Raw genomic sequence first — 12,436 nt, forward strand, 5'->3', positions numbered from 1 at the left:
GAAGATGCTCAACAAATAGTGATTGATTCTGTTCTTCCTCAAGAGGAAAAAAAAAAAAAGATTATTTGAAAATCTTTTGCAAGCTGCACAGTGCTGACCCTCAGTTTGCCTGGGAAGGGCATAAATTGGATGAGAGAGCACCGATTATCTGTAAGAACTCTATTAACATATTTGTACACTTGCTGGACCCCCAGATGACTGGTCTGTGATGACCATGAACTAGCCTCTGACATCATGGCTTCTCTCCTCATTTTACGGCCACAGTCCAGCGTGTCTCACTCATTCCTCCACAGTGAAAATTGTGTTCATCTTCAAAATAACCTCAACGGGAATGCTGGAAATAACCACAACTTTGACCTTGTGGGGGGAGTCTGAGTGATGTGACTGGAGTGGCTGCATGAACAGATTCATCCCCAGATTACAGACTAAATTGACAGATCACTACTTTTTCACCTATTGTCAAAGAGGCAACGTTACATTGTTAAGAGTAGAAAATCTAGGTTCCTGTTATCTTCTGAAGGAACCTGTTAAATGCCTCAGCTCAAGGAATAAAAAAGTAGATTCTTTTAGGGATACAGTTTGGTCTGATGCCTCTGTCACTCTAAACCAAAAAGGATTAAAATGTAAAACTTAAACTATTTGAAACTAATATTTTTCAAGTCAAGAAAGAAAAAAAAAAAAGGATAAAATGGACTATTCCTTGGCAGACCAGGGCAATTTTTAGTTGTCTCCAGTTTGCCATAAAATAATGTGTTTGCAAAGAGCTCTGAGAGAAAGATTCTCCAGATTCAGACTGGAGGATTTTACTTGTTTTTTCCTGGAGGAAGAACGAGTGTGTCCTCAAGAACCAACTTGTATAGACTCTTTGGCAGACTCACCAACTCAGGTGCCAATAAAAATATTTTTGAATCAACCCAGTGACATTTTTATAAGGAGCATGAAAAATTCTATATTAAGGGAGCCAACTTCCACAAACCCCACAGGCCTTTCCTTGAGCCAAGAACAATATTGAAGTGAACAGAGCATTGGACAGGACAAGGTTTGAAGTGTTCTTTCACGTGGGGAGTGCAGGAAGATTTATCAGCACATCCCTGACCTTTTCCTCAGACACATTCTGTTTGAATATATTTCATATCCAGACTTTGGAAAAGACTTGTTTGAATTTTTCACCAGGATGGGTGGGATGGTAACCCATGGAACTGATGGAACTGGCTGGGACCACAGACCACTGCTGAACTCAGTTTTACTCCTGCATCTCACAATGAAGGTCAGTTAAGTTTCTACACCCCAAGGCACTGAGGGAATTTCTCAGCATAGGCATCAAGGCCCATTTCTGCATAATAATCCTGTCTGCCAATCCACCCTTAACCCTGCTGCCCTGTGCACGGTCCAGCTACACTGTTCTTCTTTCTGGTTCTTGGGTGTATCATGTTTGTTGCATGTCTGACCTTCTGCACACTCTTGTCTTCCCTGAAGACTCTTTCCCACACACCATTCACTTCAACAAACCCTCCCCGGCTTTTATAAAACTGGCTTTTTCTCAGCCTTCAGCCAAAAGTTCACTTCTTCAGTGAAGATGTCCTTAAATTTCAACATATGTTTAAGCCCTTTGTGATTCTTTTTTGTGGCAGCTTGTATAATTTCCAACAAATCTTTGATAGATCCTCTACAAATACTCCTACCGACAGGTATCTCACTACTACCCAAGTTGGCCTATTTCCTTTGGACTAGATTTTATCATTAGAAAGTGACTATTAGTGAAACTCTCACTTTTTGCAGATATATGATACTTCATGTGGAAAACCCAAAGGTCTCCACCGCAAAACTGCTAAAACTCATACAGGAATTCAGTAAAGTGGCAGGATATAAAATCAATGCACAGAAATCAGTGGCATTCCTATACACCAACAACAAGACAGAAGAAAGAGAAATTAAGGAGTCAATCCCATTTACAATTGCACCCAAAACCATAAGATACCTAGGAATAAATCTAACCAAAGAGGCAAAGAATCTGTACTCAGAAAAATACAGAATACTTATGAAAGAAATTGAGGAAGACACAAAGAAATAGAAAAACGTTCCATGCTCATGGATTGGAAGAACAAATATTGTGAAGATGTCAATGTTACCTAGAGCAATCTACACATTTAATGCAATCCCAATCAAAATAACATCAACTTTTTCAAAGAAATGGAACAAATAATCCTAAAATTTGTATGGAACTAGAAAAGACCCTGAATAGCCAGAGGAATGTTGAAAAAGAAAAGCAAAGCTGGCGGCATCACAATTCCGGACTTGTAGCTCTATTACAAAGCTGTCATCATCAAGACAGTATTATACTGGCACAAAAACAGACACATAGATCAATGGAACAGAATAGAGAGCACAGAAATGGACCCTCAACTCTATGGTCAACTAATCTTTGACAAAGCAGGAAAGAATGTCCAATGGAAAAAAGACAGTCTGTTCAACAAATGGTGTTGGGAAAATTGGACAGCCACATGCAGAAGAATGAACCTGGACCATTTCCTTATACCACACACAAAAATAGACTCCAAATGGTTGAAAGACCTCAATGTGAGACAAGAATCCATCAAAATCCTTGATGAGAATGCAGGCAGCAACCTCTTTGACCTCAGCTGCAGCCACTTCTTCCTAGAAACATTGCTAAAGGCAAAGGAAGCAAGGGCAAAAATGAACTATTGGGACTTCATCAAGATAAAAAGCTTTTGCACAGCAAAGGAAACAGTCAACAAAACCAAAAGACAACTGACAGAATGGGAGAAGATATTTGCAAGTGATGTATCAGATAAAGGGCTCGTATCCAAAATCTATAAAGAACTTATTAAACTCAACACCCAAAGAACAAATAATCCACTCAAGAAATAGGCAGAAGACATGAACAGATATTTTTTCCAAAGAAGACATCTAAATGGCCAACAGACATACGAAAAAGTGTTCAACATCACTTGACATCAGGGAAATCCAAATCAAAACCTCAACGAGATACCACCTCACACCAGTCAGAATGGCTAAAATTAACGAGTCAGGAAACGACAGATGTTGGCGAGGATTCGGAGAAAGGGGAACCCTCCTACACTGTTGGTGGGAATGCAAGCTGGTGCCATCACTCTGGAAACAGTATGGAGGTTCCTCAAAAAGTTGAAAATAGAGCTACCCTACGACTCAGCAATTGCACTACTGGGTATTTACCCCAAAGATACATATGTAGTGATCCAAAGGGGCAGATGCACCCCAATGTTTATAGCACCCCAACACTGCTATAAACATTTGTCCACAATAGCCAAACTATAGAAAGAGCCTAGATGTCTATAAACAGATGAATGGATAAAGAAGGTGTGGTATATATATACAATGGAATATTATACAGCCATCAAAAAATGAAATCTTGACATTTGCAACAACGTGGATGGAACTAGAGTGTATTATGCTAAGCGAAATAAGTCAATCAGAGAAAGACAAGTATCATATGATCTCACTGATATGAGGAATTTGAGAAACAAGACAGAGGATCATAGGGGTATGGAGGGAAAAATGAAACAAGAAGAAATCAGAGAGGGAGACAAACCATAAGAGACTCTTAATCTCAGGAAATGAACTGAGGGTTGCTGGAGTGGAGGTGGGTGGGAGGGATGGGGTGGCTGGGTGATGGACATTAGGGAGGGTATGTACTATGGTGGGTGCTGTGAATTGTGTAAGACTGATGAATCTCAGACCTGTACCCCTGAAACAAATAATATATGTTAATAAAAAAAACTTATAAAAATTCCATGTAAATGGGAAAAAAAAAAGAAAGAAAGTGATTGTTGACCAAAATAAGACCTCGCTGAAAGCATAGGATAAATCAGCTAAATGAAAGGGTCTGTGTGTAAATTCCAGGCAATAAAGAGCATATGCAAAGGTCCTGAGATCAGAAAGAACTCTTCACACTGGAAGAATTTGAGAGATTGATACTCCTGAGATGGAGGAAAGGAGGCTGGAAAATTCACCAAATGTTTATTTTTTCTATTAATTTTTTTAATTTAATTCTATATAAAAAGATAGAAGGAAAATGATGTAATTTGATGTGATTTTTTTTTTTTTTAAGAATGCTCTGTAACTTAATGTTGGCTGCATTAGAAAAGGGAAAGAATACACCAACCTTAGAAACATCCCTCAAATTCCATCTTTTTCACCAAGCCCACTGATTCTGCCTTAGTTCAGGCCCTCATAACATCTTTACTGGTCTAATATACCAATCTATGATTTCTTTCTTTTACAACAGGTCTCCCAGCTTCCAATATGTATGCTGTATGTGTATCCCCTCCTTCTCATTACCAGCACAATCACAGGGAGTTACAGAGGTGATCCAGAGTAAAAATCCTGGATGCACTGCCTATCAGTTTTGTGGCCATTGGTGAGTTACTTACCTTCTTTTGCCCTCAGATCCATCATCAGTAAAATGAGAACAGTGTTATCTACTTTAGTAGATATTCTACTCATCTATTAACTTTATGACATCCATAAAGAACCTACTATAGGACTTAGATACATAAGAGGAACATAATAAGCAGTGGTTCCTATAGTTCATTTTAAAATCCCATTATAAAAAGTGGATTGTATAAGCTCTTCTAATAAACAGGACTGTAAAGGATTAACCCCAGACTTGACACGGATAGTACTCCACACAGAGGTCATACATACCTCAAAACCTGCTCTGCGAATGAATGAATGATTTTCTGAGCTGTCGCTACACTCCAGGCACATGGCCCTTCTCACTGATGTTAGATCTCTTCACAACTCCACGTCCTTTGCACATACTGTTCTCCCTTTACAGAATGCTCATCCCTGTTTATTCATCTGGACAACTCCGAATCATCTTTCAGGACCCAGACACATTGACCCTTTCCTGTGAAGACTTCCCCAGTTCTCTTGCAACAAATTAATCACTACCCTTGTCTGTATCCCCACTGCCCTTTGATAATAACTCATGACGTTCATTAACAAGTTGTTTTACATTTTATTTAATTTACATGATTTCATTAGACTGTAAACATTTGAAAGGCAGGAAAACCAAGATTTTCCATTCCCTATATAGGTATCCACAAGGACTAGTGCACGCCCACCAAGCTGAATGTACATTTATGTTTATTTGTATAGTCACAAACATTGCTGAGTACCTGAGTGACCCAAAAATGGGAATTAAACATAGAAATAGCACTAGCTGGGGTAGATCTAAGCCATTTAGACTTAGAAGCTTTGAGTTATTATTGACTTTATAATTATGAGGAAATTCTCTCTCTGAGCTTCAGTTGTGTCATCTTTAAAATGAAGGTATTAATAATTCCTGTCTTGTAGGATTTGTGAGGCACACAAATGAAATAAGACTGTGGTTGGGAAAACCTAAAATTTAATGCAGATTATTAGTTGTTTTTGACACACCATCCTATATCATTATGGAAGGTGCAATTTAATAGCACTATAATACATAGAAAAAACTCAAATAGGAAGACATATATAGAAATATATGCATTAAAATACACTTAAAATATAGACAAGTTCCGGTTCCAGTATAAGGATCCTGGACTCACCTCCTCCTGCTAACACACCAAATCCACAGCGACAAATGGAACAACTACCTCTGAAGACAAAACAAAATATAACAAAACAAAAATCTAAACACCAGCTGAGCAGGGATGCCTGGCTGGCTCAGTCATAGAACATGTGACTCTTGACCTCAGGATTATAAATTCAAGCCCCATGCTGAGGGTAGAAATTACTTAATTTTTTTTTTAAAACTGGCTGAGCAATTTTGCATCAGGCAAAAGAAGAAAGGCCCACATCAAAGTGGTAGGAGAGGCTAAGACACAATCTCACCATAAACCCCATGCCTGGCACAGTGACCTGGGAGGGAACTCAGAACCTGGAGTTTCTCCCTGAGGAATGAAGGGTTTGAACCCCACATCAGGCACACCTAACTTTTAAGACCTGCACCTGAGAGACGGGCCCTCAAAACATTGAGCTTTGCAAATCAGGGGGTGGGCTCCCATCCCTAAGACCCACAGGCTACAGTGATCTGAGAACCACTCTTAAAAAGCTTCCGTGAAGGACTAATCCACCTCAGGATGTGGCACAGAGCCAGCCACTGATAGGCTTGGCTTTGTATGTGAGAGGCTCATATGCTTATCTTGGAGAATAGACTGAGAGGCAGGCACCTGATTTGACACATATTGGGGGGCTTGCATAAATACAATACAATACAAATGCAATACATAGAAATCAATACACAGAAAAATATACACACCAAATATATCAATATCTGTACAATGATAACATTTCAAGGCAAGATACATGTGATGGCATAATTAGTTAATTCTATAACAAGTAAGACAGAAACCATCTTTTGAATTGAGATGGTCAAGGGTGTCACCATGGTAGAGGTGTGACTAAAGACCAGGTAGGGTTCAAACACAGCAGAGAAGACTGCCCATACTCGCTTTTAGATGCAGTGCACTCTGAATTTATGGAGTAGCTGCTACAGATTCTCAAGGGGTCTGCTGCTCCAATTTATTTGCAGTGGTAGGGAGAAAAGGATTGCTATAGTTTCGAGCAATGTCATTCTGAAACCTGAAATGGAGTTAAAAAGCAGTTTGGGTAAGGACACCCAGAACTCACAGGGTGGGGAGCTGGAAAGTTGAACTGCATCCACCTTTGCTAACTGCTTCTGAACCCTTCCACACCCACCCCTAAAGTTGCCCATGCACCTGCCCTTTGCCTTCGAGACAGTTCCTATTGCACCTGCCATTTGCCTTCGAGACAGTTCCTAACTCTCGATTATGTTGACTCCACAGGGTGCAATACTGTCTCTGCTCTCCCTGCCTCCCTCAGTGGTGCTCCTATCCATTCGGAATAATGATGCGTTTTCTGAACGACTTAGTTACATGCTTACAACTAAGTTACATGCACATGGCAAGCCCAGCTGCCCTGACAGAGCCATCAGTGTTGAGGTGTGATCTTCCTAAAGGGTCAAAAATGCAATGGGGGTCTGAGCAAAGCCCTGCCACCAGGAGCTCAGGGAGGCTTTTGTTAATAGTTTTAGTGAAAATGTAGATTTCCTCTAATTCCCCTTCTTCAGCTCCTCCTTCACAACTAAGATCACTTCCAAATCCCTCCAGTTGCCTGCTCTCCAATTACAAACATGAAATCTCATTTTTTGTTGCTATTTGACTAGAGTGATATCCCAATCTCTCATCTATCTGTATCCATAGCAAAAGCACCCAGTACTCCTTGAATTTTCCTTCTGCTCAAACAGTGTTCTTTCCTGCAGTCATTGTCCTTGTCAGTCACCTGCTCAGAGGCCCGAAGACAATGAATAAATAATGGACTTTAAAGAGAAAGAAAGGACCAGAAGAAAAACTTTAAAATAAAACACTGAACATATATCGCAGGTTTTGGTATTTGTTCTGTTTTGTAGCAATTAAATTAAATCAGCATAAAACAAGCTTTGTTGTCCAAGAAGCAGGGAAACTGTATAATCATGCTTTTAGAAAAAAAAAAAAAAAAACAAAACATTTTGTTATTTAAATACAGGGCCAACTGGTGTATCTCCTTTCTCAGTGTGTTTCTTTATTGCACAGAACTGGTTAGAAAATCACAACTGGGGCTAGTGCTTTGCTAGTTTTAAAGAATAAGTGATCAGTCCCAGATTAGGCAAGGGCTACACAACACCGTATCCCACCATGAAGGCTCCTAACTATGAGTTTTAATGTGTGTATCCAAGGAAGTGTTATCTATTCTTCAGAGCATTCTTTTTTTTTTTTTTTTTAAGATTTTATTTATTTATTTGACAGAGACACAGCAAGAGAGGGAACACAAGCAGGGGGAGGGTCAGAGGGAAAAGCAGGCTTCCCACTGAGCGGGGAGCCCAATGTGGATCATGACCTGAGCCAAAGGCAGATACTTAATGACTGAGCCACCCAGGCGCCCCTCTTCAGATCATTCTTTAAAAGAACAAAGTATAGGACAAAAGTATTTTATACGCTTACAATATTACATATTAGGCTCTCCAATGTCTCTGACATAGAGACTCAAATGCCATATTTATATGAGTTCAAACCTGGCTTAAAATATAAAATATAAAAATATAAAAATATTGAATATATAAAAACTGTATATTTATATATATACAAGAAAAGTATATATAAATATATAAATCTATTTACACACACAGACACACATACACATACTATTTCACTTTGTCCATGGCACTCAAGAAGCTTACTGTGTAGCATTATATCTCATAATATTACATTCCCCAAACATAGATCTTCTGATATAATGATTCTTTTTTGATTTTTCCCCTTATCATTATTACATAATTCTTGTTTTTTCTTTTTACTCTGGTTTTAATGCTTTGGTTTTTTTGGCTTTTTGAATCTTCTGGGTGTTCTTTTAATTATTCTGTAATGTTTTCGTATCTATATATTTTAACATATTTTTGAATATGTATATATTGGCATATATATACATATACACACATATACACACATATACATAGAAAAGTGTACCTGGCAAAGTATGCAGCTTCATGAATTCTCAAAAACTGAACACACTAGGGCACCTGGGTGACTCAGTTGGTTAAGCGTCTGCCTTCAGCTCAGGTCATGATCCCAGGGTCCTGGGATCAAGTCCCGCGTCGGGCTCTCTGCTCTGCGAGGAGCTTGCTTCTCCCTCTCCCACTCCCCCTGCTTGTGTTCCCTCTCTCGCTGTGTCTCTCTGTCAAATAAATAAATAAAATCTTTAAAAAAAAACCTGAATGCACTAGTTCAACACTAGTTCAAAAATCAGAACATTAAGAGACTCCTGGAAGTCTCTCTTCCTGCATTCCCTCCAGTTACCACGTGTTCAAGGAAAACCATTTTCTTGACATCTAACGCCAGGGATTTTTTTGGTCTAGTTTTATATTTCATAGACATGAAATCCTATAGCTATTATACTTTTATTTTTAACTTCTGTTGTTCAACATTATATTTGTAATTTTTTACCCATATTGCTACATGGAGTTATAGATGCTCTGATCTCAGTGTTGGTATTTGAATATCTGATACCTTAGTCCATTTTACTGTTGATAATATTTTGAGTAGTCTCAAGTTTTAGGTGATTACAAGTAGTGCTGCTATAAATATTCAAGTGCATGTCTTTTCTATTGTGTGTGTATGTATATATATATGTATGTATGTATTTACTGAATATTCACTGAATGCACAGATTATGTATATGTGTTTTGTAAGTACACACACACACATATATACTGGGCCCACAGTGATGAGATTTCTGATTGTTCAAATTCTCTCCAATACTTGCTATTAGCAGTCTTTAGTCTTTTTCATCTTATTCATTGTGGTATGTAGTGGAACTTCATTATAATTTTAATATATATCTCCCTAATGACTAGAGAGACAATTGTGATATATTTATTGATCATTGATCTTCATGAAGTGTCAGTTCAAATCTTATGTCCATTTTTCTATCAGACTGGTCTTAAAAATTGATTCATACCAGAAAAAAATTAATTCATAACTTTTTTTATATAACCTGGATGTTCATAGACATGTATTTCACAAATGTATTCTATTCTGTGGGTTTCCTTTTGAAAAATTTTATTTTATATTAGTGTTACATTCACAGAAAAGTTGCAAAGATAGTACAGAATGTTCCCATATATTCCACTACACTTGGTTTCTTGTATTAAAGTTTTACAATGGTTATATCCTCTTCTTGGATCCTTCCCTTTATCATTATGAAGTGTAGGTCTTTGTCTCTTGTTAGTCTTTATTTTAGGGTCTATTTTGTTTGATATAAGTATTGTTACACCAGCTTTCTTTTCACGTCCACTTGTATGGTAAATGTTTTTCCATCCCTTCACTTTCAATCTGTATGTGTCTTTAGGTCTGAAGTGAGTCTCTTGTAAGCAGCATATAGACGAGTCTTCTTTTTCTATCCATTCAGTCATCCTATATCATTTGATTAGAGCATGTAGCCCATTTACATTCAAAGTAATTACTGATAGGTATGTACTCAATGTCATTTTGTCACTTGTTTTACAAGGTTGTTTTTGTTTTTGTTTTTTTAGTTCTTTTCTGTTCCTTTCTTCTCTTGATCTCTTCCATTGTGGTTTGATGGCTTTCTTTAGTGGTATGCTTGGATTCCTTTTTCTTTATTTTTTGTTTATCTATTATAGGTTTTTGATTTTTGGTTACCATTAGGGTCATATGTAATATCTTATGCGTGTAGAAGTCTATTTTGAATTGATGGTCGCATAAGTTTGAACCCATTCTAAAAGCACTAAATTTTTACTCCCCCTCACTGACATTTTATGTATATGACATCATACTTCAGATCCTTTTATTTTGTGAATCGCTTCTTATTTTTATTTTATTTATTTATTTTTTTAAAGATTTTATTTATTTATTTGACAGAGAGAAAGACAGCAAGAGAGGAAACACAAGCAGGGGGAGTGGGAGAGGGAGGAGCAAGCCTCCCGCTGAGCAGGGAACCCAATGCGGGGCTCGATCCCAGGACCCTGAGATCATGACCCCAGCCGAACGCAGTCGCTTAACCGACTGAGCCACCCAGGCATCCCCCTTGACTGATTTTTATAGGTATGATTGATTTTACTGCTTTTGTGCTTTAAGCTCTGTACTGGTTTTATATTGTAAATATGCACCCAACATGGGAGCACCTAACTATATATAAAGCAACTAATAACAGACATAAAGGAAGAAATTGACAGTAATAAAATAATAGTAGGGGATCCCTTCTATTACCCATCTCAGGATCCAGGATACCACATTGTATTCTGTAGTTGGGATTCCTTTTGCTCCTGTTGGCTATAATGGTTTTTCAGACTTTCCTTGTCCTTTTTGATGACCTTGACACTTTGAGAAGTTCTAGTCAGATACCATGTAGCATGTCCTTCTATTGAGGTTATCTGATGTTTTCTTTGTGATTGCACAATGGTTATATGCTTTGGGGAGGGAGTTCATAGAGGTGAATGTAATTTTCATCAAATTATTTAATAGGTATAAACTATGGACATATCACTTTGATGTTAATATTGATCACCCGGCTGAGACAGTGTTTGTAAATTTCTCTACTATATTCTTTTTCTCCCTTTCCATATTATATTCTCACTTTCCATACTGTATGCTTGTTCCATATTTAAGGAATGTGGAGGTATGCTTCATCTCCTTGAGGAGAGTATCCACATAAATTATTTAGAACTCTTCATGGGAGACTTATTTATTCCCTCTAATTATATATATATAATAATGTTTGCTTATAATAAATATATTATGTATTATATTATATATTATATTTACTTAATAATATATTTACTTATTTATTGCATACTTTGAGTTATACTTCAATATAAATTCATTTGTTTTATGCTCAAATTTATTTCACTTTTGGTCATTGGGAACTCTGGTTCCTGTGTCCCTTGACATTTTCTCATCAAAATATATATTTTCCTCTTTTTTAAATGTTTTTTGTTGTTTGTTTTTTTGCTTTCCAGAATTAAAAGATGCTCCAGACTCATCTTTATATTTCCTGCCCGGTCCTAGAATCAGATAACCCCTAGGACTTCTGGTTCCTGCTACTGGAGAATAGCATTAGAAACCAAGAGCCGGGTGGTAGGTATACTTGTTGCTAAAGTGTCTTGATTCTACATACTCTCAGCTGACATAACATGGAAACATGTGATACTAACCCCTGTATATGCACATACAAATAAGTATTTCTATATGCATCTATCTCTATATAAAGCTACACATGAGTTCATTCCAATATCTCCAATTCTGATCCATTGCCACATGTATCAGTTTAGCCTACTTCCCTTGCTTACTGGTAACCTTCTACTCCAATAATAAGAAACCTGGCTCTCATCAACCAACATCCAGTTATTTAATTGTTCAAGTCCAGTAGACACATTTATATCCTCTTAGCTAACAATTATATTTTTTAAATTAATGATTACCCATTAATTTACAATATACCTTTTATCTATTCCAAGTCCACCTTCAAATAACATTATACCACTTCACATGTAGTACAAGTAGCTTAGAAGAGTGTTCCCACTTCCTCCATCCCATTCTGAGAGACAAGTCATTCATTTCACTTATCCACTTAATACAATTATCCAATATATTACTACTATCATTGCTTTAAACAGTTATCTTTTAGATAACTACATAACTATCTTTTAGATAACTATTGTTCTAATTAACAATAATAAAACATTTTATTTGACTTAAATTTATCCCTTTTCTGATACTCGTTCTTTCTTTATGTATATCTAAAGCTTTTTGCCTATATATTGTTTTCTTTCTGACTGAAGAACTTTTAATATTTCTTGCAAGGCATGTCTGTTAGCTAT

This window comes from Phoca vitulina, unplaced genomic scaffold, assembly GCF_004348235.1.
Source record: "Phoca vitulina isolate PV1807 unplaced genomic scaffold, GSC_HSeal_1.0 scaffold28, whole genome shotgun sequence".
Taxonomy (NCBI): domain Eukaryota; kingdom Metazoa; phylum Chordata; class Mammalia; order Carnivora; family Phocidae; genus Phoca; species Phoca vitulina.